Source organism: Larus michahellis, chromosome 2 (assembly GCF_964199755.1).
Source record: "Larus michahellis chromosome 2, bLarMic1.1, whole genome shotgun sequence".
Classification (NCBI taxonomy): domain Eukaryota; kingdom Metazoa; phylum Chordata; class Aves; order Charadriiformes; family Laridae; genus Larus; species Larus michahellis.
The window spans coordinates 165198479-165223178 of record NC_133897.1 but is presented as its reverse complement, the minus strand read 5'-3'; the positions used below and the strand labels follow the sequence as shown (position 1 = coordinate 165223178).

Below are 24700 nucleotides of genomic sequence, written 5' to 3'. Positions count from 1 at the left end.
CGTTTTTAGTCTTGCATAATTTTTTGTCTTAAATTGAACATCCGTAGCTTTACATTTCATGTAGATTATTGCATAAAGTACCTCCGTATTCTCACATTCTGGACAAATTTCAGTAAATCGGTAGAAGGTATTTAAAAAGGATGTTCTTATGCCAGAATTCATACTCCAGATCTTTTTTTCCTGTGTTACAACTACCACTCTGGGATGTTAGCAGTGAAAACGTAGGTTTTATTTACTACTTAGCAGTGAGGTTATAAGTCTTTGTTTCGGACAGCTGTCAAGTCTGTGAGTGATATTTAGCTCCATCAGATGTGGTTTCCAAACTAAATCTGTCTTTCCTCTTATCTCGTGTCAGTGTAGTTCTAAAGTTTCAAGTACCATTGCTTAGTAACATGAAAATGTGGGCATATTGACTTAATTTACTGAAAAAGTTTTAATTAGAGGTCAGCGTTTTAAAAACTGCAACAAAAAAATCCTTGCTGTGTCGCTTTGAGCTCTTGTGTGGAATGACAGCAGAAAGGATTTAGGAACACTCTAAAACTAATTTTCAATGTACTTATTTAGCACCTGAACTATGACGAGGCTTGTCTCCCTGAATGGTAACTTCTACAGGATAGTTCTTTTGTACTAAAAGCTGTCTTTTTAATTTTTTGTGTGTGTTTGAAAAAACCGTTTGCAGATTAATGCAAGATTAGAGTTTGTAAATTGTTAGCAATTTCAAGTCAGTCTCTTGGTTTGTATATGACTGCCACTTAGGAACCTCTGAAGCCCAGTGTGTTCTACCACAGGTTCAATGAATGTGGCTTATTGTGTCTGTTAGAAAGATGTGAAGTTGAAAGAATGGGAAATTAAATGGAAAATGTGACACCCACATAGATACCTGGTTTTAAATAGTCTTTTTAATGTAGGAGAGGAAGAACTTCTGTGGAGATGATCAAGTACATCTGTGTAAAAGCTCTTGTTTTTCATGTCGTGCTTTCCATATTCAGGCAGTGGTTGATGGCTAGTCAGATAAACTGTTGAAGAAAGTGTCTGTTTAGGGACTGAATGCCTTAGAAACCTGCAGTTTTTGTGTTATAGTCTTAAATTTTTTTTCCCTATGTCATTCCTTTCTGGCTTTGTGTTTTCTACCATGTAAACTTCCTAAGGTAGGAATTTGAGTGTTAAGTCTTCATGAATAGAAAATGATTTTAAAAAATCCCCAAGTGCACAAAAAAAGTAAACCAACCAACCAAAAGCACAAAAAACTTCAGGTGGCTTGATCTGATTTTCTCTAATTGTATTAAAGCAGACCCAAGAGAGACAGTTGGGATTACCCAGGTGCGTTGTGCTGAAAGGTGTGTGAACTACTAAAACTTGGAAGGGGATGTTTTGAAAGCTAAATCACGGGGATGTGTTGTTGGAGGGAGCTGACACAGGGGATCGTGTGTATGGAAGAAGTAGTTTCAGAGGTGGCAGGAGAACCACAGAAGCTGAATGCTCTCTGGCTCTGACAATACTTTAAATCTGGAGATTAAGAAATCGGAGAATAGCTTCTGAAATCTGGTTTATAAGGTTTGAATGCAATTTCTGTCAAGTAAAAACTGGGATGGAAGAGGTAAATAAGAAAAGTTCAAAGCAACAGGCTTTGCTAGAGAACATCTGATGATTGCTTGCATCAGCGTTAATTGCGGGTATATCTAAATTTTCTTCAGTTCTGCAGCAGTCCATGGCTGAACTGGTAAAACTCTCCTGTATTGGATTTCCTTTGTCCCCTGTGACTTCAAGACTTTTTTTTCCACCGTCTAACTCTCTGCATTGTTCCTCTGCCCCTTTTTTTGTTGTGTTCAGAGCAGAAGGGGCATGTAGAAAAAGTTCAAGTAGTCTTTGTTAGTTTCCTATTGCACTGAAGTATTATTCTTTCTTTTCTCTCTCTTTCCCCCCCCCCATGGGAATTGACAAGCACTCAATTCAGTTTCGTTTTGCTGCACGGTTCCAACTTTGCACAGTACAATATGGGTCAGTTTAGAGCTTAATCCTAAATATTAATGTTGACTCTTTCCCTGCCCATGGAACTGTAATTTAATTCGTTTTAAGACCCTGGACTAATTTCCTTCCTTTTGACCAAAACTGTATAAGCAAAACGTGTGCATCAGTTGTCCTGGAGACAGGAATGGGAGATCACATATTCTTCGCGACTGCTATCATTCTAGGTATGTTGATGAACAGTAAATTTAGAAGCATTTAGACAGCGTATATGTCAAGAGTCCTTAAATGATGCACTTCTCCCTGCCTTTGCAGAGGTTGTAGTGACAGAGCCAAAGCTGTTCTTGCTGTTGGGCACAGTAAGAAAGAGGTCAGAGGGCTCTGCTGGCTGCAAACTGCTCCTGCTTCCTGCTGCCATGCTTGGGGTTTTTCATTGTTTACCCACACATGAAAATGTGCAATTCCTGCTTTTGTTTTATTTCAGTTTGGGGGAGGGGACAGGGGGCGGACCATCTGATGCTATAAAGTATCTGTGGAAGGCAGAGACGATTTTTTCTTTAGTCTGATTAAAAGTTCCTGGGAAGGATTTGAAGCAGCAGCTGACTATTTCTTTTATTTTTATTTTTTTTTTAATATGGGAAGGAGGAGCTACTACTCTTTCCCGTTTTCTTGCTGCTAGGATAGCAAATAATTCAGTTGCAAGGGGGTAGCAGAAGTCTAGTTTAGCAGAAGCTCAAAATGAGCTAAATGATATATTTTGCAGATAGGGATGCACATCTTCAAGCAGGTACCTAGCTTTTTCCCAGGGCTTTCTTAACGCTGCAAAGAGTGTTTACTGATACAATCTATGGGATGTTCAATAGCCAGTATGGTCTTGGGTCCATCTACACTTGATAATTTCCTAGCATTGCCTTCAAGATTGCTGCTACTGAAGATACCAGTAAGAGGCTTATAAATCCTAACGTCTGAATTACACTAGTGGTGGGGACTTATATCAATCAATACTTGTTTCATCCTGTCTGTTGTAAGTTTTATGTTCAGCATCAATGCTGAGGCAATTTTCTCCTCAGTAATACTCTGTAGCATTGAGATTCAGAAATTCTGTGATCTTTAAAAGAGAATTTCCTTTTACTGATTTTAGCCAATTTTAAAATTCTTTTTCTATGAAAGATAGTGTAAAAACATAAAATCTACTGCCATTTTCTTATTTTTACATAGATAGCAGTTCTTGATTTCCTTTTTTGGACTAAACAGTCGTAATCTCCCTGTCCTTTGAGGGGAAAATTGTCCATGTTCTGGTTTAGAATGTTGGAATTAAAAATTAAGTTAGTGTTTAAAAGAGTTCAATTCCTTTTTATTTTTGGTTAATTAACCAAGCTGTTTCTCAACTTTTTTTTCCTCTGCTATTTCTAATACACTTTTCTTCAAGCACAAATTCCGTTTGCTGGTGGCTGCATGCTCTCGTGGTTCTTTCATGCCTGCTCATACCTCAGGTTTTAGCAGTTGTCTCCTTCATCCCCCTTGTGCCTTTACTGATGCTCTTCTGTAGTGGAAGCTGTTTAAAGGCAGGGTTACTTCTTCATAATTGATTTTACAGTCTAGGCTGTTAACACACAGAAGTAACATGTAACAGGTACCTTCATAGTTCAGGTGCTTGAATTTACTCTTTATATAGAGTTAACCTTCGTACTTCTTTAAGTTCTTACTGCCCTTTCTTCAGCCTTTCTCCCAGCAAGTTCCAGAACTTGATGGAGGCATTGCTGTATTTTTGCCAATAGCTAGGACCCCTCGTTCCTGATACCACTGTTTCTGTTAACCAGTGGTGGAAAGAGATGATAAACATTGATACAACCGCAGCCTTGTCAGGAGACAAGAATTTTATTTCTACCTCTTCTATGGTGCTTCTTTTTTCTTTTTCCTTTTGATGTTGGCTAAACTAATTTAGCTGCTGTGCTGTTGTTTATTCCCCTTTAAAATAAGGACAGTGCTTTGCTCAGGCTCGGTCCACTGGCATATGAATATGTGGTGACTCTGAAGTGCTTTTAGTAGAGGGGTTTGAGGCAGCCCTCACAAGGAAAAGTAGAAACCATGATGTCAGATCCAAGTAGTTCATTTAAGGTGCCATCTTGCTGCTTGGAATGAACCCTGTCATGGTCATTGCAATTAACTCGCATTTGTCAGTGCACTTGTTAACCTTTCACAATGCCTGAGTCGGAACTACATTTGCATTTACTAAATAAAACGCACTTGCATTTTATATAATGAGTAGGAACAAAAGCTGGTCAATGATATGTATATAAAAATGCATGTTTCCATTAGCTGGAGGGTTTTAATATCTTAATTTCCATTTTTAATTGCATTGAAGACCATTTTGTTGCGTTTTTAACTAGTTTTCTATTGCCAGCCTTCACCCAGGAAACCTTTCCCTGCTGCTGAGGTGTCTCTTCCTTGCAGTGTAGCTCTTTGCAAATGTTACAAATTACAGTTTCTGTTCCTGCTCTTGTGTTAACAGCACTGTTATGGGAATGCTGTTAATTAGTGGCTGAAGAAGTAATTCTGAATTTTTATCAGCTCTCATTATCTATGTCAGGCTTAAGCACAATATCCTAGAGGCTTCTAGATTCCAGTTGGTTTATTAATTATCTTGTCATTTTCATTTTAGTTTGTATAAATCGCAAAGGTGGCTGTTTTTCTGTACTTGTTCTGGTGGTTTGCAAATCCACAGCCTCTTCCTACTGTGCGTTTAGTGCCTTTTGAATTTTGGTGTTCAAATGTCTGCCTAAAACATACTTTTCAAGTTGTACAAGAGCTGAGTAAGCAGGTTATTGATTGACTGGTGCGCAGTTTAGGATTAACCTGGTTCTGCTGATGCGGAAAAAGAAATGCTCGACTGTGATATATCAAGGCGGGGAAATACTTGGAGTCATCATTCTACGGAATTTGGTCTGGGTAGGATTTAGTCTAAATGCTGTGTTCAGTTTTGGGGCACTGTTCTTCAAGAAAGGGTTTTCCTCTCTCTTGGATGCTTTTGGTAGCAGATCAGATACCTGAAGAATATGACACACAAGAATTAAGCAAATTACGATGTTAACTTTTTTACCTCCTTGTAGTCTTAAGTTGTTCATGTGCATTAGGCTACTACAAGGAGGCAGAAGATAAAGGCTTACAGGGGCTAAAACAAGAAATGGTTGACTTAAGTAGTAGGACTGAAGACTTGGGTTACTTGGGGAGGAAAACTTCTAATGCTAATAACAAACCATTGGAATAGATTAGGGAGGGGACTCTTGTCACTGATTGTCTTTAAGAACAAATTAGATATCTGTCAGAAAGGAAATGCTGTTTGTCCCTACCTCAGCAGTGGCAGATTGACAAGGTGACCTGTTGAGTCCTATCCAGCACTGATTTTAGTGATGCTAACGGGTAAAGAATGTGGAGTTATTATTTTCAGGTTTACACTGACAGTCAAAAGGTAGGTGACAGTAACCCCAGCTGCTGACGGCTTTCTCGGAGCTCTTGTAAGCACGTCCTCTCTGTTACCTTGTTGCCTGAGACTGTGCAGCTTTGATGTAAATCTGTTACAGGCAAAGCATCTTGGTTTTTTTTTTTTTTTTGTGGAATGCTGTTCTCAGTGATGGCTGTAAAGGTCACGGAGAGAAGATCCTTCCCGTAAATGAAATTGGCATGCTCTTCTATAGATGCAGATGTTACCTAGATATGGCTTGAAAAACAGAATTAGAAACTGGTTGCTGATATTAGAACAACTAGCTTAGTTGCATTTCCTTGTATACTTACAAATTTCATGCAAGACTTCTAAATTGTGCAAGCAAATTAATGAAGTCACCTTGGAGAATGACTTTTCTTATCCCTTTGGTATTGCCCTTTAATTAATGACTATATTTTATTATGTATTGATAAACTGAGCTTTGCTTTCAGAATAGTAGGAACTTCTGGTGGATCTATGCTTTCTTTTGATGTCTGTCTTTCACTCTTTAATACGATAGCTTGTGTTTTGATGCTGCACCAGTAGGCTTCCTCTTAATTGTAACTCAAGTTAATCTGTTTTAAAGCAAGTCAAAATATTTCTCAGCGTTTTGTCATGGAAGGAGTAAGTTGCTACTGAGCTTATGAAACAGAATTAAGTAATCTTTAGTGAAAATGTGTGTGGAGACGAATTAAAATGTGGTCTCTGTCTTTCTGTACTCAGTACAGCCTCTGCTGGAAACTGGTATTAATGACGTACCCTGCATTTGAGATCTTTCTTATGAAAGAATAAACTCGTTGATCAGGTAGCTTTTTAAACATCATGTTAAACTTCAGAGGCAGAAGCTGCTGAAATTAACGTTTTAGTGCTACATCTGGGCTTTCAGGGAGCCTCTAAACTAGAAGGTGGAGCTAAAAGTGTACATTTGTGCAATATGTATAAACTCTTTAAGCCATTTGCTGTGGTCTGGGGAACTAGAAGTAATTTAAAAAAAAAACCAATGTGGTGTGCAGGCAAGGGGAAGTCTTGTGCTCATCATTTCTGTTGAATTCTGTTTTAATAAGTTATAAAAGCACCTTGTCAGACTGGATACTATTGCGTTCATTATCAGGATAATCTAATAATTTCAAATTTATGTGGATTTCTTGTTTAGTATTGCCTGTATAAATTGCATGATTTTTGCTGGTGGGGGAGAATCTCATCTAAGGAGGAGGGTAGCATTGTTATTATATGCTTTAGTGCATATATACATAAGTTGTTTTGGATGTTTTAATTAATCATTGGTTATCAGGAAAAATCAATGCATTTCCAGAAGTGTACAGTTTAAGGATTGAAAAATGCAGGGGGGAAGAATATCATGTGCTTCTCTTGTGGGGATATTCTGACTTTGTCTCTTCTTGAACACTTTGTGAATATTAGATTGAATATTACTTGTGTTTCTCGGGTTGTGGATGGAAACAAAAATAACATAGTCAGAGCCCCTGCAAAATTTAGGCAAGGAATGGAGTCAAAAGAAGGAGCGGATATAACATCAAATATGCTTCTGTTCCAGCTTCTGCCTAGAGTTTGCATCAATATTTCATTTTTATAAGAAACTGAGCTTCGGTACTACTCTGGATTTCATTCCCTTGTTGCTGTAAATTTGTTACCCACACAAAATTAATAAATCACCAAGTGGATTTCTTTAGGAGATTAGGCACCTTTAGACGAAGATGGTGTGCTGCACAGACGGTTAATCCTCAGGTGGGGATTTAAATGAAGTGAAAGTTTCGTTGTGTCGTTGTGTCATAGGCTACGAGTCCCCCCTTATTCAGCCTTAGCTGAAGGGGAAGGATTTCTTTGTGTCATGGCAGCACTGCTTGTCTCATGCTATTCCAGGGCACTCAACAGCCAGTTTTATGCCTTGCTCTCTTTTTGTCAACATAAGAGAGGGAATTTTTAGACTTCTAAATTTTTAAAGAGTGTGTATCATTGACTTCCTTTTACAACTGAATCAGCTTTTTCCTCTCTTAAAGGCAAACAAAACCTTTAAACTGTTTTGTAATCTGAGAAGAGTATTGAACGCAGGAGCTTCCCTTCCTAGGAAACAAATTTTGGAGTTCTGTAATGTATTTATCTATGTGGCTTCTGGGAGATAGATGGGGATTGCATTGAAGTTCTTTCTTTCAAAAGTCTTTGTTACTTCTGTTGAAAATAGATATTGAACTACAGTATTCTCAAGTGGGAGTAAGAACATTGGTCGTATTACAGCAAATGAGATCATAGAGTGGAAGTACTGGAAGGGTGAAGACTGCAGCAAGTTCTGAAAATAAATGTACATAAAGCACACTTGCTTTAATACCTTACTCTTGAAGTTGATAGAAGGAGTAAAATAAGGCAAGACCTTGTGGGTTGCTGAGTTGAGATCAATTTTGGAAAGGCAAGATAAAAGAAGTGAGTCTTGAGAAAGGATTTGAAGTGTAGTCAAAATGAAAAGGGGAGGGGGAAACTGTGGCTCTGCATATAACGGGAGTACTTAATGCACAGCTGCCGCTTGAAATATGATAGTGTTTTGGACTGAGTCTGTGTTACAGCAATTTTAAGTGTTACATCAAACTTGCGTTCTGTGTTGTTAAATCTTCGTCTTCGTAGCTGATTTTCTGTGATGGCCCTTATGAATAAGAGGGTGATAGTAAGTATGGACTCCTTTATTTTTTTGGTGGTTTTAATATGATAGGGAATTGAGATCTTACTGAAGTTTCCCGTTCTTCACCCAAATAAGTTACAACAATCTCATTAAAAGTTTCTGTAGAGCTACTGGTGGTGAGGCTGGCAGTGTTTTGTGGTGGTGTGTTGGATGTTTGGGTCCAATGAGTCTATTCCAAATTCTGGTTTCTGGACTACATTCTTCTGTGTTCAAGCCACTAGGCAATATCAAGATCAAGTTAGTACTTTTATACCAATTATCCTAAAACACTGAGGGTTTAAAGACTACTAAATCTTCACAGCATTGTGTCTGCGCAAATAGCGTCTTTGAGTCAGTCTAGAATTCAATAACTGCCTTGACTGTTCTGGGACTTATCCTGAAGGACATGGGTCATCTGGTAGTAGATTGTGCTCAGGGCTGTGTTGTATTATTTTCCTGTGTAGATTTCTTTTTGGTGCTAAAAGTGCACCAAGCAGGTCCGTTCCCCTCTTCGCTCGATGTGTAGAGGGAGCTGCGTGTATACAGTTGTTTACACATGATATAGGAAAGTATCTAAAAACCTAGGTGTATTGTATAACTAGCAGGGACACTAACACTGCAGATGACTTAGTTATATCTCATCTCTGCTAAAGAAAATATAACTTGTGTCCAGAAATTCTGTTACTGTTCTTTCCCTGCACTGGCAGAGCTCTTGAAGTCTTTCCTGACTACTGTGAACTTTTGTGGAGTTTTACTGTGACTTACTGCAGTGCCAGAGGGGCATCATTAGAGACCAGATCTGATCATGTTAAATGCTTTATAAGGATGAAAATGTTGCATAACACCAAACTGTTTATTTGCTTTGCTGCTGCAGATCAGAGGTGGAAGGAGAGGGAAGTGAAACAAGTACTGTTGGTCATTAGTGGTCCGTCTTTAGCTTTGTAAGGCTTGAGATGATGAATTGCTGTATTGAAATGGAGTGGAGGATCTGGGAGAGGGTTACAAAGAGAGGAGTTTGTGAAGAGTAAATTAATGGAGTGATGAGAAAAGAGCAAAGAGGACAAATTTTCTTGAAGACCATGATCAAAGAGCATTAAAGGTAACTGAAAACATAAGGAAGCTGAGGAACGGGCTCCCCGCCTAGAAGGTATTTTAAAATTTTTCTTCTTGGCTACTAGTAACTGGTTCATGTCTTCAGTGGTATGCTTGGTGAAGAAGTCAAAATGGAGAGAGAACAGAATGATACTGGAAGGTAAAACTTAAAATTTCAGACAGTGTATACGGAGGTTTAGATCTACAAGTAAGATGCTCTCTCTTTTAATTGAAAAACAGGATTATGCATGATTTTTAAGAGGAAAATAAGGTAAGACAGAGTGATAGATAAAGCCGAGTGATAAAAGATAAGAAAACAAATAAAGCCGGACCAAATGGGCAACTTAGAGCTGCCAGTTGGAAAAAGTCTAAAAAGGAATAGTTTTCCGCCACAAAAAAATGTGTTAAATTTAACAGTTCAATATTCTCAGTTTACTAAAAACCTATCCCTTGTGGAGAAAGTAGAGAAATTTAAAAGCTATGAAATTTTCCCCCCAGCAGATATTTTTTTTTCTTTTACTTTAAAGACACCATTTTATTAAGATATATACAGATTTATTATTTTTACAAAAAGTTGAAATAAAAGCACAATGTTTTGCTTAACCCAACCACTTCTTAGATTTAGTCTCCTTTTGACCACTTTAGAAGCATTCAGCATTTATCCCAATTAGAATGAGACTAATTGATGTTTTAAGAAGTGTTACAGCTGGTCAAACTTGAGCATAGGAGAGTTCTTGTCACCGCTTGCTTCCGGAGTAACTGATGAATGAATTAAATCAGTAAGTAACCTGCGAGGAACAAATCTTGGGAAGGTGTGTCTGGAAATGGCTGTCAGTGTAAGGGAGATGAAATGATCCTGTGTTTGGATCGTCTCTGATGACGTTACTCTCTTAATAGCTAATGACCAGAAGAGAGGCCCTTTATCTGCACTCTAGGGTTGCTGTCCGACATCAAATCCCATAGCATGTGTTTGTACACTGGATTTTACACACATGGGTAGTTCTATTGAAAATCTGTGGGATAACTTGTGTGGAAAATTTAGCATGCTTGTAAGCGTTTGCATTATTGATGCCTAAGCAATTAAAATAATATTTTTCTCGTTTTTGTGTTTGGTGCATTTTTGATGTTGCATGCGGGTAAGTCCCATGGTATTATGCACACAATTATTTTAACAAATGCTTTAAGGGTGCTATTGACGTAACTTCCCGGAGTGGGGAAAGGTCGTTACTATCGGCCTCAGAAATTAAAAGTAGCTTTTGCTATATCAGAAAACATCTTTAATTAAAGCAATAACTGCACGGGTTTCTCAATCTGAGAAACAGTCTCATGAGCGATTTCCCTTTTCATAAAGGACTTGTCATGATGTCATTCCCATTGTGTTAATCGTTGGTGTCTTCACGAATTGTCCCAAATCATGACTAATTCCCTAAAAATATTCAGAGCAGACATGACTCTGGGGAAAGCTGTCGTTTGCCACCCAGTCTGGTAGAGATAATGGGACAGCCAGCTGACTTAACAGATTCTGTGTTAACTTTAAGATCAGTATTTTGAGGCAGTGTCACCATAAAATCACATGCCACCATAAAACCAGTTCAGGTTCTCAGTGGTACTTTTCCCACTGGTATGGGGGTGTGTTTCAGGTGAGTGTCTGTGGTGCATTTGTGGCTTACCTGAAGAAATATGAATATTTTGGTTTTCTTATTTTTTTCAGTTTATTATCGTTTAGATGAACACTTAAAATAGGATTGGAGTCTTCTGGTTTTTTATATACCAAAAAAAATGATCTGTGCACAGTTTCTCATAACTTTGTTGTGTTACTTTATCTCATTGGATTCTCTTCTCTTGTGGAAATCTTTCAGTGGCCTTTGTGTGTGGGAAAAACTTAAATAGCAAAGGTGTATGAAGGTTCAGAAGCAGTTCTTAACAAATCGATTTCTGAGTGCTTAATATGTAAGCTTAGGCTTTCTACTGCTACCGCCTTTGTCCCTGTCGTATATATTTGAGAGGCAAAAGAGTGAAAACAGCTAGCAAAATAGCAAAACCAACTCTGTAGATTACTCAGCTCTGCAGTTCTTTCGGTTTGATCATTCCATTTCAGAAAAAAAAACCCAGAACTCTTTCTGGACCATGTATTACATGTGTGTTTTGAGCTATATCTGTATGTATTTGTTACTTCAGTGAAAAACTGGCTTGGCTGTCCTATGATGCACGTACCCCGAGGAAATAAATGCTTTCAACTAGTTCCTCCCACACACTACTATGCTTCTGTTTTTTTCTTCTTTTCCCCAGGGAAGCAATCTTCCTAATTCTAGATCTGGATGCTGCTAACTTTTTCAAACACTCATCAGGGTTTTCAGTACTCACTGAATTGTTGTTTCTATTAAATGTACGTTAGCTATATGAACGGTTCTCTTCATAATCCTTCTTTAACCTTCCTCCTTCTTCAAAATACCAAACCCATCAACTTGTGACATTTTTTAGTTTCATGGGACCTACAGGATTTCTGGCAACTTGCTTTGTAAGGTATCTGTTTTGAGGTCAAATGTAAGCCCCTGGCTTCTACAAACTTCATTTGTGTTTGGTTTAGGTTCTTTGTTGTTTTATTTTTATTTGGTTTTGTTTTCTAAGGGCCTCTAGCTAAATAATCTTCACTTGTAAAGTGCATTCTTTTAGAAGGTTATTGTGCCTTCATGATAAGAATATCAGTTATTTGCTGTTAAATTTGTTGGATATTTGACTACTTCAATGTTAGGTCAAGAAAATATCCTAATCAATTCTAAATGTTTGTTTCAGATTTCATGTTTCATCCCTTGTTGAGCACCTGCTGCTAAGAGCTGGAAAAGCTACTTAAGGTATGTGGAACAGCTACTGATTTCACTTCTGCACAGCTTCTTTTCTGGGTAAAATGATTCAAGTTGAGATTATTTTCTTTGTTCTTCCCTTGTAATTATTGTTGAAAATACAGATTTTTAAACAGTGGATGTTAAAATGGAATTTCTTGGTTTGTCTTTTCCCCTGAGCCTCCTAGAACTGGCCTTTCTCTGACATCCCATTTATGGCCCTTCTGTTCAGCCTGAGGGGTGCAGAGGTGTGTAGGCCTGTGCAGCAATTAATTTATGGTGCGTGGGAGAAAATTGTAAGGTGTTTTCTCACCTACCAAAACTACTTAGCTGGGAATTGTCTGACCAGACCGATGTGCTAGCTTTGGAGGGAAATAGTAATGATTCTCTATTTTCACATTCTGCTTTTCTGTAATACGTGAAAATTTATTTCAAGCAAAATCTTTGCTGTAGGGGCACCTAATCCTCAAGTAGTTTTGCTATAAGCAGGAGTAGAGAAGTTGGATAACCGTGGAAGCTATTTCTGGTCTCCTTTTTTTTTTTTTTTGGGAGTCCTTGTGGCCCCCCTCCCGCCCCCCCGGTGAATGGTTATATTTGCAAACCTCAGTTTTATTCCTCATTATACTTAGTATTTCTGACTTCTGCTTTTATTGGTGCTGACTTGGAATAGTCTTACATTTGAGTGTGGGTAGAATAATTTATGTGATCCTTTTTTTTTTTTTTCTTTGTTACTTCTGATTTGGTGTTTCTGTTGTGGTTTTTTTGGTGTGTTTTTGTGGTTTGTTTTTTTTTTTCCTTCTACAGCCTTCCCTGTGGCTGGTGGTCTGGGAGCCTGTATTACATTATTTTTTCTATTTCTTAGCCTCTGGCAGGTAACAAAGTTCATCATCTGCTGCTTCAAGAGCACTTTTGTGTCTAATGTGCTGATGTGGAGAACTTTATGTAGAACTTCTGTATCACCTGTTTTAGGTTGTGTTAATGTTCTTGCCTGGGCTGTAATGCACTTGAGAACAAAGGAAATGTGGCATTTCAGGTGGACATTTCAGACTGTTACCTTGCAATTTAACTTCAGAGTGTTGCTTCTCCAGGATCTCTCCATTTTTTCACCCTCAGGAAACAGCAGATGGTCACTCAGTGTCTCCTGACTATCTAAATTTGCAGGTGCGGATGTCTTTATTCTTCAGGGGCTTTTTTGCTTAACTTCTTACTTCATGAGTGCTCTGGATGTTAGTCAGCCTTTCTTAAACTTCAGTTTTCAAGCTTATGGCGACTAGTTGCTTCTCCTTTCTAATTTCTCCCTTCCCTTTTCTGGTATGGAATGATGTTTGTATTACGCAGTTAGTTTTTCAAAGGAATTCCATCTACTTTCACCACTCTGAGGAGTAAGTTGAGTGGTTTAAAAAATAGTAGTCTTCAGTTTTGTCACCTAAACTGGAAAAAACCTGAAGTACTTCAGTTTGAACAAAAAGCACCAGTACTGATATTTTTATAAATTAGGGCTAAAATTTGTCACCTTATGTATCATGTTGAATCTGAACTATGATTCAGATGGACCCCCAGACATTTTTTAAAATAGCGTTTGATTGCCGAAAACTAGTAGTGTGACAAATCCAGAAAACAAGTTTAATTGCATATAGAGGCCTACAAATCAGACCTGTGATTTCAGGTTTTTTAAGCTTCCTTTCATTTTGCTTGACCTTTTAAAAGGAACGGCTATGACTGTCGTGATGTCATTGGCAAAAAAGCACATGTTTTGTGAACTGAAGCCATTTCTTCCTTGGGATACATGGTTTGTAAAAGGCTGAAGTGAGTCATATCCTGGTAAAACCATGACAACTAAGTATTTATTAGTTTGTTAGGTAAATATCTTGCAGTACCTTCCTAGATAAGACTTTATAGAAGACCAGACCTGTGAATAACAAGGTGGTGAAATATAATGGCAAGTAAGAAGAAGAAACAGCAGAAGATCTTAAATGTAAATTGCAAGTACTTCTGACTTGTCAGGTTTACATTGAAGTATGTGTATTTTTTCTGGCTGGGGATTTGGTAGGAGGAAGAGATTAGTGCTACTTACTCTTTGAAATTGGTATTATATATGCAAATACTGGAATGACAGTTCCGGTGGAAATAACAGAAAAATGCACTGAATCTCATGCTTACCCAGTGCTTCATAAACTGTTATTGAAAGTCTTATATTCATATTGCAAAAATTTAAGCTCTTATGTATATTATAAGCTATTCGTTACATGATTGTATGTTTTTTTTCCACAGAACCACACCTTGTTTGGTACCAAAAGCATACTTGTCTATTCACTGTGCTCTTCAAGCCCTTCTCTTACAGGATGGATTTTTTCCTGTTACGTTTGCCATGGTAGTGCTGGCTTTACCCATTCATTTTATGATATTATTAGTATCTGTATTGGATGGAGCCACAGAATTTAGCATAAAAGGCATCAATTTTAGGTCTGTGCTCAGACATACCATTTTTTTGTTGTAACACTTAAAAGCAGATCTCTCACTGATTTGAATAGCACCGGAAAGTACTTGGCAGTTCTGTGTTTAACCCCGCGAGACGCCAAGTCTCAGGTCCATGAAAGAGAAAAGCATGGCGATTGCAGAAAACTTGACTAAATGACTCTGCTAAGATCATCCAGAAATCCTGAATGCATTGATGACGCTTAATTGCTTCAGCTTGTATAGTATTTTTTGTCGTCTTCTGATGCTGGTTATTTACTCTGATTACTAACGAACGCAGAAGACATGTATCAATAGGAAGGGACTATGAGAAACGGGGTTTTTTTAGCTTTATAATTCTGATCTATTCCTCAGGCCAGTCTTTATGCACTGAATTTGTGCAAGGGTTTTGTATGTATATGTAATTGTACGGGTATTTATTGCGTCTGTGTTTTCAAAGGTGTCGAACAGCCATTGACAGTAGGTGGTGCTAGCAATTCCACCTAACATGCGGCTTCCAGAAGATGTTCTCCTGACTGTATCACTGCTGCAGGTGACAGCAGATGCTTTCCAACTTTATGGTTCTGTTTCACTTGAAATTAAACTGGTATTTGATGAGCAACTTTGTTGTATCCAGCGTAGCATTTGTTTCTGGCAGATTGATATATTTGTGTTCCTTTTTATCTTTTACAGTAAGAAATGCTTCCTTAATGAATTCTTTTAAAGATCCATGATTTCTGTAAATTTTGGATGTTATGCTTGTATTCTTGTTTTAATACATACAGGGCTTTTCCCTTCTTAATACAGAATCTGTTTCAAAAGATTTCAATTTGTGCTTAAAACTGTAAAGAGTAACCACTCTGTTCTCAAGTGTCAAGACAGTTAATGCACATTGGTTGTTGCCAAGAACACCTGTGTGCTTATAGCTCCTCCTGGCTTCTGAAAGGGGAATTTTGCTGGGCTTGTCTGGTTTATTATTCTGGACTTTTGGGGAGTTGAGAAAGATTTACTTTTCCACCAAGGTGATGGTAAACTTCAACTTCTTCCAGGCAGGCCTGGCTCACAAGCGTGTGTGATTTCACCAGTGACTGAGTGCAGAATCCGCTCTTCTGTCTGGCGGGGTTCTTGCTGTGAAGGGCTCTGCCTGGATGCAGTCCTGGGTAAAGTGCTCTAGGCAGCCCTGCTTTAGCAGGGGAGTTGGGCTAGATGGTCTCTAGAGGTCCCTTCCAACTCTGAAATTCTGTGATTCCGTGTATTGGCAGCAGAGTTTTAAAAGCAATGAATCTGAATGTAATGAACACAAACTATGCCATGTGGTGCCTAATGCCTTCCTGAACTCCGTCCTGGCCTTTGCTCAGCATAGCTGTTCTTCCTCGGTCTGTCCCCAGAGCAACCGTTGTCTTTTACATAAAAGTAAGTGGGCTAGGATAAATATATTTTGGTGCTTTCGATATCCTCCTTAATTGCCTTGTCTCTCAGTGGAGTTTAATAAAACCTCAGCCCATTTGGATTATCTTGGAATATGTTACCATGGTAGAAAGAACCAGGGTTTTAGTCTTCTCTCTGGAGGTGCCAAAGGTCTTCTATATACCAAAACAAATTATTTGTTTTGGTTGCTAGCCCTTCTGGTAAATGTGAATAGGGAAATATAAAGCAGAAAACAAAGTTTGACTCTGTAAATAGTGCTCCTTTGTAATACGACTTGGATGGATCTGTAGTAGTACATTCTGGTGATGCCAGGAATAGCCATGTAACGCTGCTGCTACCTTCCCAGCTGTTTAAATTGCAGATTTCTGAATGATTGACTTAGTTAAGTATCCTTAAAGCTTTCCCCCATACATCAAGGCATTAGCCTGTACATGTCAGCATTGTTTCAGCTTGCAAATGTTGAGACCTTTTCACAGAAAACATTCTTCTTGTCTTGGGGCAACCATTTATTTTTTTCTTCATCCCAACCCTGCAAACACATACCTGTTCAAATTTGTGCAACCATGTTGACATGTTCAAATCGGTAAGAGTAGTTCTTCTATCTGAAGTCAAGCATGCCTATATGTATTTTTTTTCGCTGTTATGGTGGTAGGCACTTATAATAAAGACGGATGCAACCCATTTTATTGGTGTAAAAAGCAAAACTAACTCTGTTTCACTATGGCTATTCTGTTCCATCCCACTAATGTATTTATCACTTCTCTAAAAATAGACTTAGAGCTTTTGGGAATGCAGGGTTATATTTGCAGTAAAGTTCGCTGTAGCTCTTATTTCTGTGAGAACACTTCACTTGCTCGCTGGTAGTGTATAGTAGTCCTTTGATCCTGTATTTTGGTTAATGGGTTAAGGTCTGTACCTCCTGTTATTTGCTGGAGGAAGTACACAAATCTGTTTAACACCGGCCTAAGAAAGTTTCTAAAAGCAGCACGTTATTCTGAATCATTCACCAAGACCGTTCTTTAACAAAATAATCAATGATAATGTGCAGCTTGCTGCTTGTTGGTAGAATTTTACCTTTCCAGTGTGTCCAAAGTTCAGACACTTAGTGGAGCAATTTCACATCAGCCTTGCACCTCAAAGTGTGTTACCTGCTCATAAAAAGAACACTTGAAGAGAATTTTCTGAGAGCATCAAAAAGTCGAATTCAGCTCAGACCGTAATCTTTTCAAGGCTTGTAAATGGTGGGTTTTATCTGTAAATTGAGTTAGACTTGCCAGGCTTCCTGTTACCCGTTGTGATAGTGTTTGGCATTGGAGTATGCCATCTTCAGTTGCAGTTGTAGACCAGGTTGTAATGAGTGTCCTTACAAGAAGAGGAAAATTAGTGGATACAAAGGTACTAACAAATAATAAAATACTGGCCAAAAAAATATTGGCCAACTTGATAGGCGGCAGGACCAGCAAGTGACAACCAAGTTGCCAAGGTTGGTTTGTGTGTGCTGTAGTAAAGGAAAGATCTGGTTTTATTTCCTGGCAAATGTTCATGGGGAACTTCCTCTGAGGAGAAGCAGTCTTGAGTGCACTTCCTGAAATGTGTTTTAATTAGCTGCGCCTGAGATGCAGGGAATTTCACTCCTCAGGAAATTCAGGGCTTATAAATACTGTGCTGAGCCCAAAACGGGTCCTGATGGTCTAGCCTAACCCTTATCGGCATTGTAGAAAGTGAAAAGATTACTTGTCTCCCTTATGTCTGGCACCCCTTGTTCACAAGTCCCAACATAATTTTTCATTTTTTATTTATTTTTCCTTTTCAGTCTCAATAGTTCCTGCTCACTTTTGAGTTACTAAAATCTCCAGATTTTCTGTGGTATTACTGTCTTGCTAGTAACCTCACTTTATGTGCGCACGGTTGGTTATTCTTACCTACTTGCGAAGCTGGTGGAAAATCATGCGATAGTGTTAAAACCCTCTGATGTGATGTCTTTCCTTCTCATGTATTTATAAGACACGTTACCAGTTACATGTGAACAGACAGTAATAAATCCTTTCAAATTGACCTGACTACCCTTTATGTTTAGATGCTTGTAGATAATTTGGTTTGCTTATTCTTTTATTTCTTTGGGACTTTGAGTTGTGTAAGTCTTTCTAATGCATCATAATTCTTCAGATGCCAATTTCTTTTGAGACTATTAAGTGTTGGAAATAATGCTGTGTTTTCATGTGCTTGAATGTCATTAAATCCATTTACAGTAGCAGGGATTGGCAGAAACAGTGGTTTATTTTTGATTGTATTGTGTACCATCCACACGTACTGCTATCTTGGGTGTAGAGTAGGTGACTGTCAGAAGTGATGTGATTTCTTTTGGTTTTTTTTTACTGGTAGCTATCAATTGGTACTTTTTTTCCTGTAGCAAGAAGTAAAGCAGGCAGCTTGAATTCCCTGTGCAAGACTCTGGACAAATGCTGCTTGGACAGTGTTTCCTTACTAATGAGGATGAAGAGGACACGAGAAGGCAATAAGAGTCTGTAACTGCACCCATAAATGAATGCATTAAATAAGATATAATTCTGTTCTAAGAGAGTGCCTTGATGCCTAGCAGAGGTTAATAGCTGTTCCAGGTACCACTGAAATGCTGCCCTTTAACAACATGCGGAAGGTATACTGTAACACAGTTCACTCCCAGCTGTATTGTGGAAGGTGCAGGTTTTAAATTGCTAACCAAGATTCACATTTAAAAAAAACAAAACAAAAAAAAAAAAACAAACAAAAAGGTCACTTCTTACTTTAGAAAATAGTATTTAGAATGTGGAAAGGAAAAGGGCATTTAAAAAGTCACAGTTGTCAACAGGACTCCACGTTTGGCATTCCAGGTTATTTTTGTATGTATTGTAAGCAGGTGGTTGTGTTGTCATTTCCCTCTTTCAGGATCAGGCTACTCAGTTTAACTTTCAGGATAGGACGATGAAAGTTTGGCAGAATCATAGTAGGTGTTAAGTTCCAAAGGAATTGGGGCAGCTGTAATCATGGAGTTCTTCCTTTCAGCCTGTTCCTTTATTCTAAATGATCTCTGCAAGAGCAATATCCAAAAGGAGTGGTAGGCTTTTTATGATAGTATAATACTCAATGTGTTTTAAGTTTCTTCTGTTTCTGGAAGTCTCTTTGTGTTGTTTTGCTAGTAGTAATATTCCTGTCAGTCTGAACCATGTTGTATCCTAGTTATTTTAAGCAGAACAATTCAGGTTGTGCTCCTCTGCCTTCAATGTGTGCTGACTCTTACAAATCACTTCACACGTAAACTTGAGTTGGACTCTTATTATGGTAAATAATTTACCTTAGAAGCCTCTGCATAATAATTTTTGTTTTTGAAAAACACACAAGCAAACAGGACAACAGTTTGCACCTCCTTTTTGCATGGTGTTAGGGGCTACGTGTTAATCCTTCTTTGGTACCTTAAAAATTCCGAAGCACAGGGTATATTTGTATCCAGCCTGAGCCTTGTGTTTCTAGCTCTATGCTAAATCCTAAATAGATGTGACCCTATATGAAGGTGGTCCTTAAATAATAACTGCTACATCTTTTTGTGGGGAGGCTTTTTTGGGTGGCTTTTTCTTTCTTTTTTTTTTCTTTTTTCTTTTTTTTTAATTTATTTTAAAAGGCCCGCTTTCTCCAGGATATCTTGTTTAGATATAGGTAGTCAATGAAGAATAGGACAGACTTCTGGTGAAACCTGGGCTTCAGTTCAGAGGTTTCCTGTTCATAAGGTTTGAAGAGGAGCCAAGCCGAAGCTACCTGGAAGATTTACTTGGAGGGGTGTGCGTGTGTATGTGTGTATAAACATATGTGTATGGTGTGTAACTTCCACCAGTTACTCTTAATATTTTCCTTCAAAAAGTAGAAGAGTTAGAGTTCTATACTAAATCCAGAGTTCAAGTGACATAAAAATTACCAAATCCTGATACTAATACAAGGAATTAATATTTTTGATATTACTTTTGGTAACAAACGCTTCACTTTAGAGACATAGACATAAATGCAGCTTTCCCCCAGGAAAGGAGGAAGAAAGACATAAGGAAAACAGCAAGTTTCAGTGCTTAATATAGTGATGGTCTCTGTATCCATAGTGATGACAGCAGAAAAACCTGCACAGAATGCTGCTGCCATCACTGCACTAATTGTGTACAAGCAATATGAGTAATATGGGTCAGAAGATGCTGTTTTAGCTTTTCTAACTGAAACTCCTACTTGAAGGTATCCTCATACAAAGAAAACCTGTGATGGCCACATTCAGGGGAGCATCACAGATTTTAAAAAGCAGCTGAAATGCACAAATACAGAGTTAATTATTCTTTTGGCATGTAACGCTTTTCTGCATCCCCTAATTCTTAGTGGGCAAAGTGTGGAAGTACTAGGGGTTGGGGCAGGAGGGAGGGTTGCATTCAATAAGAAGGCTCATCTGTTCTTAAATACAAGAGTACATAATCCCTTCTTCATTCAGATTCCTCAGCTGGTTTATATTTTTAAAGAAAATATTTAATCCCTAAATTTGCATCTGAACTGCAAAATATTTTCATCAGGAAAAAGTAATTTCTATGTTATTTGAGTGAGCTGGGTGGAGTTTACTTTAAATTTTTTACTTCAGCATGAACAACTTTTTCCCCCCCTTCTTCAAATAATTTTTCAAGATAAGTTAGCGGGAACCCGAGAATATTTGAAAAACAGTTTGAAGAAAAGGCCCAAAGCTTGACCTCAGGTCTAGAATTTTTGCTCTCATAGAAGTTATAGTTAATTACAGAAGATTATAGAAACTGAATGAAAGACTTGTTGCTCTTGGGGATGGTGGAACTACCGTTTTTCTCAGTCTTCTTAAGTGGCAGCAATGCAGAATTTCTGCAAATTGGCATATTTCAGTTAATGTTGGTTTCCATCTCAGTAGCATCCATATTTTCTGTATAGCTGGTCTGGTGCATAGTTGAGGTCATATGTATTCTGTTCAGGAAATCCTAGTAATTTTGCATTTTCTTATTAATACTACTGTGTCATTAAAATTGCCTAAAATGTGTTTCGAAGCAAGGACGTGTCTTGATTTGTCTGCGGTATCTCAGATTTCTGAAGAATGCAGAAATTTGAAGGAGGGAAGCAGTCGGGGATGTGAGCAGCCCAAGGACAAGGAAACCTTTCCAAGCCCACTTTATTCCCTGTGGTAGAAAGAGAAATATGTGGGGAAAAAAAATTGTTTTGGATTATGCAAATAATGGCACATATCTACCATTTGTAGGTTAAATGGGGTGGTTGTTCCCAAAGTTTTGTTATTTTTTTTTAATATCCCCTGCTTTTATGTTGAAATATTCATAGTATATAATTGCTGAGGCTGTTGGTAGTGCATATTGGTATTTATTTCACTTTGTGGTTTATAATATACACTTTGTAGATAACTTCTGTTATATTTTTAACTTCTACACTGACTGCAAATTAAATATTGATTTGTGCATTGCTGGTTTTTAAGCTTCAAGGCACTTCTGAGCTGTGGTTAATTGATCTCCAACTCCATACTTGAACACACAGTGGTAGTTCTGAAAGCAGGGCATCTGAATTACAAATTACTGTATGTTTTACACATGTGGTTCACATATTTAACTGATTTCACAAACTTCAGACTAGCTTGTTTTGCTGTGCAAGTTACTCTTTGAAGTGCTTGTAAATACGAAGTGAAAATAAGGATAGAACAAAATAAGAAATAAGCTGCTTCTAACAAGTTTTCTAATATAAAATTAATGTTATTTATGTGTGAAATATTTGGAAATTCCATGTTCTTACCATTCATGCTGTCCATTTCATGGTATTCAGTTTTCCTAAAAGTCAGACCTCAATTTTCTGGAGCTTTCTGTTGCAAACATTAGTATTTAGCCAGTAATCGGAGCTGTAATCTAGTCCGTGAATGTTCCCAGCATAGGTTTCTCCTAGTTTATTATCACAATTTATACGTGTGAATTAAATTTCATCATCTGTTATGGTTTTCTTAAATGAGAGAATTTTGTCCCTATAAATACTTTTTTTTTTTTTGTGGCTCTTGTGTGAGGCCATATTATTTTAATCTTTTATGCCACACATAAAACTTTAATCTTCTATGCTACATATTTGAATGCCTGTTCCTGCTTTGTTCTTAGTCTGTGATAGGACTGTTGCCTTCCATTTGAATAACATACCTGACTTTAAAGGGTGTTGGGATGGAGGTCCACCAGGTCCCTGGTCTTGGTCCTAACGTAAAATTTAAAAGCCCACCAAGACCATAGAGGGCAACTATTGAGTTCAGCAGTTGTAAAGAGCTGCTCATTACCTGGAGGTCATGTCTCTGGTGATGAGCTGATAAGAGTTAGTGTACCACAGTGCGACTGACTTAACTCTTCAGCAGGTAGAGTGCATGTTCCTTGTTTGCTCTTTCCTCTTTGAGATGTCCTTGAAAAAGCTGATGTCAGGAGGGAGAGTGTTGTTGGCCTTCGGGCATCAGGTGTAGTAGGTTGACTCCATCAGCCCGCAGTTTATAAGGAGAGAAGGTGTCCATTAATGATCTGCATGGAAGGGAGCACATTGGAACCATTTTGTGACAAAACTACTACATTGGTGTACCCCAACTGCAAAAGCAATATTTTGAATGACTTTAGTTTTTGGATTTGGGATTGAGGCTGAGAAGAAAATGGGGAGTTAAGTCCTGTGGAGACTAAATCTTGCATGCCTAAATAGAGATAAAGTCCTTAGTTTCTTAGTCTAGCTTGGTATTTTTGTACTTTAGGGGAAAGATGGGGGAGTTGGAACTTTTTATTCTCTTAGCATTCACTTCTTAAAAAGCCAAACAGGATAGTTGTGTTTTTTTTTCTTCAAGCTTTTCAGAAATAGATGCTCTGGATGTAGGACAGGTCAGAAAGGTAAAACTTGAGTGTTCTTGCATTCATGTTAGTGCTTTGGAAAGGGACCTCGGGGTGAATCATGGCAAGTCACTGCTGTCTGCCCAGCCTTCAGTTGCACTTTGTGATTTCTGAAACAATATCTCATCAATTTCTGGACTTTAAATATTAGAGCTGTATGTAATTGCCAAATCTGTTGACATTGTCTAATGTCTACAGAGAGATGTGAAGATGTCTTCCTTGGAAAAGGAAGGGAAGAACATGAAATCTTTCAGTATCGTTTTTTCTGAAGTGACGTAAATGCGTTTTAGCTAGTGGACTCTAATCGTACATTGTTGGGATAAGCCTTTTTGTATATGTTCTCTGTAAGAGGTAGGTTGACCCAGACAATGTCCTTTTTCCCTGTACAGAACTTCTTGGACAGGATGAAACTGTTAGAATTCATGGGCCTTAGCACCCTGATATCACACTTACCTTCTCTCCACAGTCATGTTCTTAGTATCGCCTGATGTTAGCCCATTTTCCTTATTAATTACAATACTGCATACCACCTCTGTTACTGTCTCCCCCATGCTTTTTTGGCCATAAGCTGGTTCCTACCAGACTCAGCACAGAGGCATTCAGGCTGCTGACATCAGCGTGTGTACGTGGTGTCCCCCAAACTGGTACACTTGGAACTTTGAACCAGCCACAGCTCTAGGATGCTTGTTGCCAGCTGGTAGCAAGAAGGTGGGGTTGGGGCTCGGGGGCTCGCCAGAATGGCTGTCAGGAGGTGGGTAATGGAAGGTCAGATGAGTTTTATGAAAGATTTGCTAGTGTACAGGTGTCTGGGGATGAAGGGATCGCACTGGTGGTGGTTGTGCTTTCTCCTTGCTCAAGGGTGTTCTGCACACTGTGATGGTGTTGAGTATGTGTGTGTGTGGGGTTGGAATTAGATGATCTTTAAAGGTCCCTTCCAACCCAAACCATTTTCCCATTCACCCAGTCCAGCCTTCCTGGGTTACTGGGGAATGCTTTAAGCCACTGGCAGAGCTAATCCAGCCAGTTCTGCTGCAGCGATGTGAAAAGTTACTGCTCTGCTTTCTGGAGGTCAGAGTTGCTCAGTTTACCCCAGATTCTTCTAGAGGATTTCTGTGGCTTTTCTCTTAGCTGTAGAAAGAGAGACATGCTCCATAGGTTTCCTTCTGGCCTCGTGACTTTACTCACTGCTCTGTGATTCAGGAAATGGGAGAAAGGAGATAAATTGACTTACTTAAATTGTGTTCATTTGGCAGCAGGGTTAACATCCCTGTCATTTAGGCTGCAAATAATTCATTCGTTCTTTGAGCTTCCTCCGGTTTGCTCTGAGCTTTCAGTATCCTGTTGTTAAGAACTTGTGCATTTCTTCTGTGGGGCTGCAGCAGACAAATCCAAAGTAGAAATTATTTCAACTCCAATTCCGTGACACGTTGTTAGCATCTGTGGCCCAGAATTCCTTTGTACTGTCACAAATGCTTAATTTGCAGAATGGTGAAATAAATATTAACTGTACCAGAGCTGACGCCAGAATAAGTACACGCTAGAGTTCTTTAATTTGATCTCTTTCTGCATATCAGCAAAGATGTATGTGTTCAGAAGTTCCTGAAATACCGGCATCCCTGTGCAGTAGCTGGATGACTTTGTGCCAGAATTACTTTAGCGTTCTCAAGCACACTTAAGTTCACGTCCACTCGGAACCTGATCAGATCTTGAAACAGCTTGCACTGAAAATGAGTCTCTCTGTAATAATGATTGGAAATTCGAGTAAGGTTTTTAATTTGGACATTAAGCCATTTTCTTTCTCATTTATGCTTCAGGCTTGAATTAGAATGTTTGGGGTTTTTTTGAGGGCCAGTTT

General features: G+C 38.4%; 1 protein-coding gene across 10 annotated transcripts in view; it reads left to right on the top strand.

Moving 5' to 3' along the window:
- The window catches only part of PTK2 (protein tyrosine kinase 2), a 222193-nt gene that overhangs the window by 3634 nt on the left and 193859 nt on the right, over nucleotides 1–24700 (top strand). For all 10 annotated transcript variants that reach the window (XM_074577925.1, XM_074577923.1, XM_074577920.1 and 7 more), the window contains exon 2: nucleotides 11997–12055. The gene's annotated coding sequence lies outside the window, so the exon portion shown is untranslated. The remainder of the gene's footprint in view (nucleotides 1–11996; nucleotides 12056–24700) is intronic.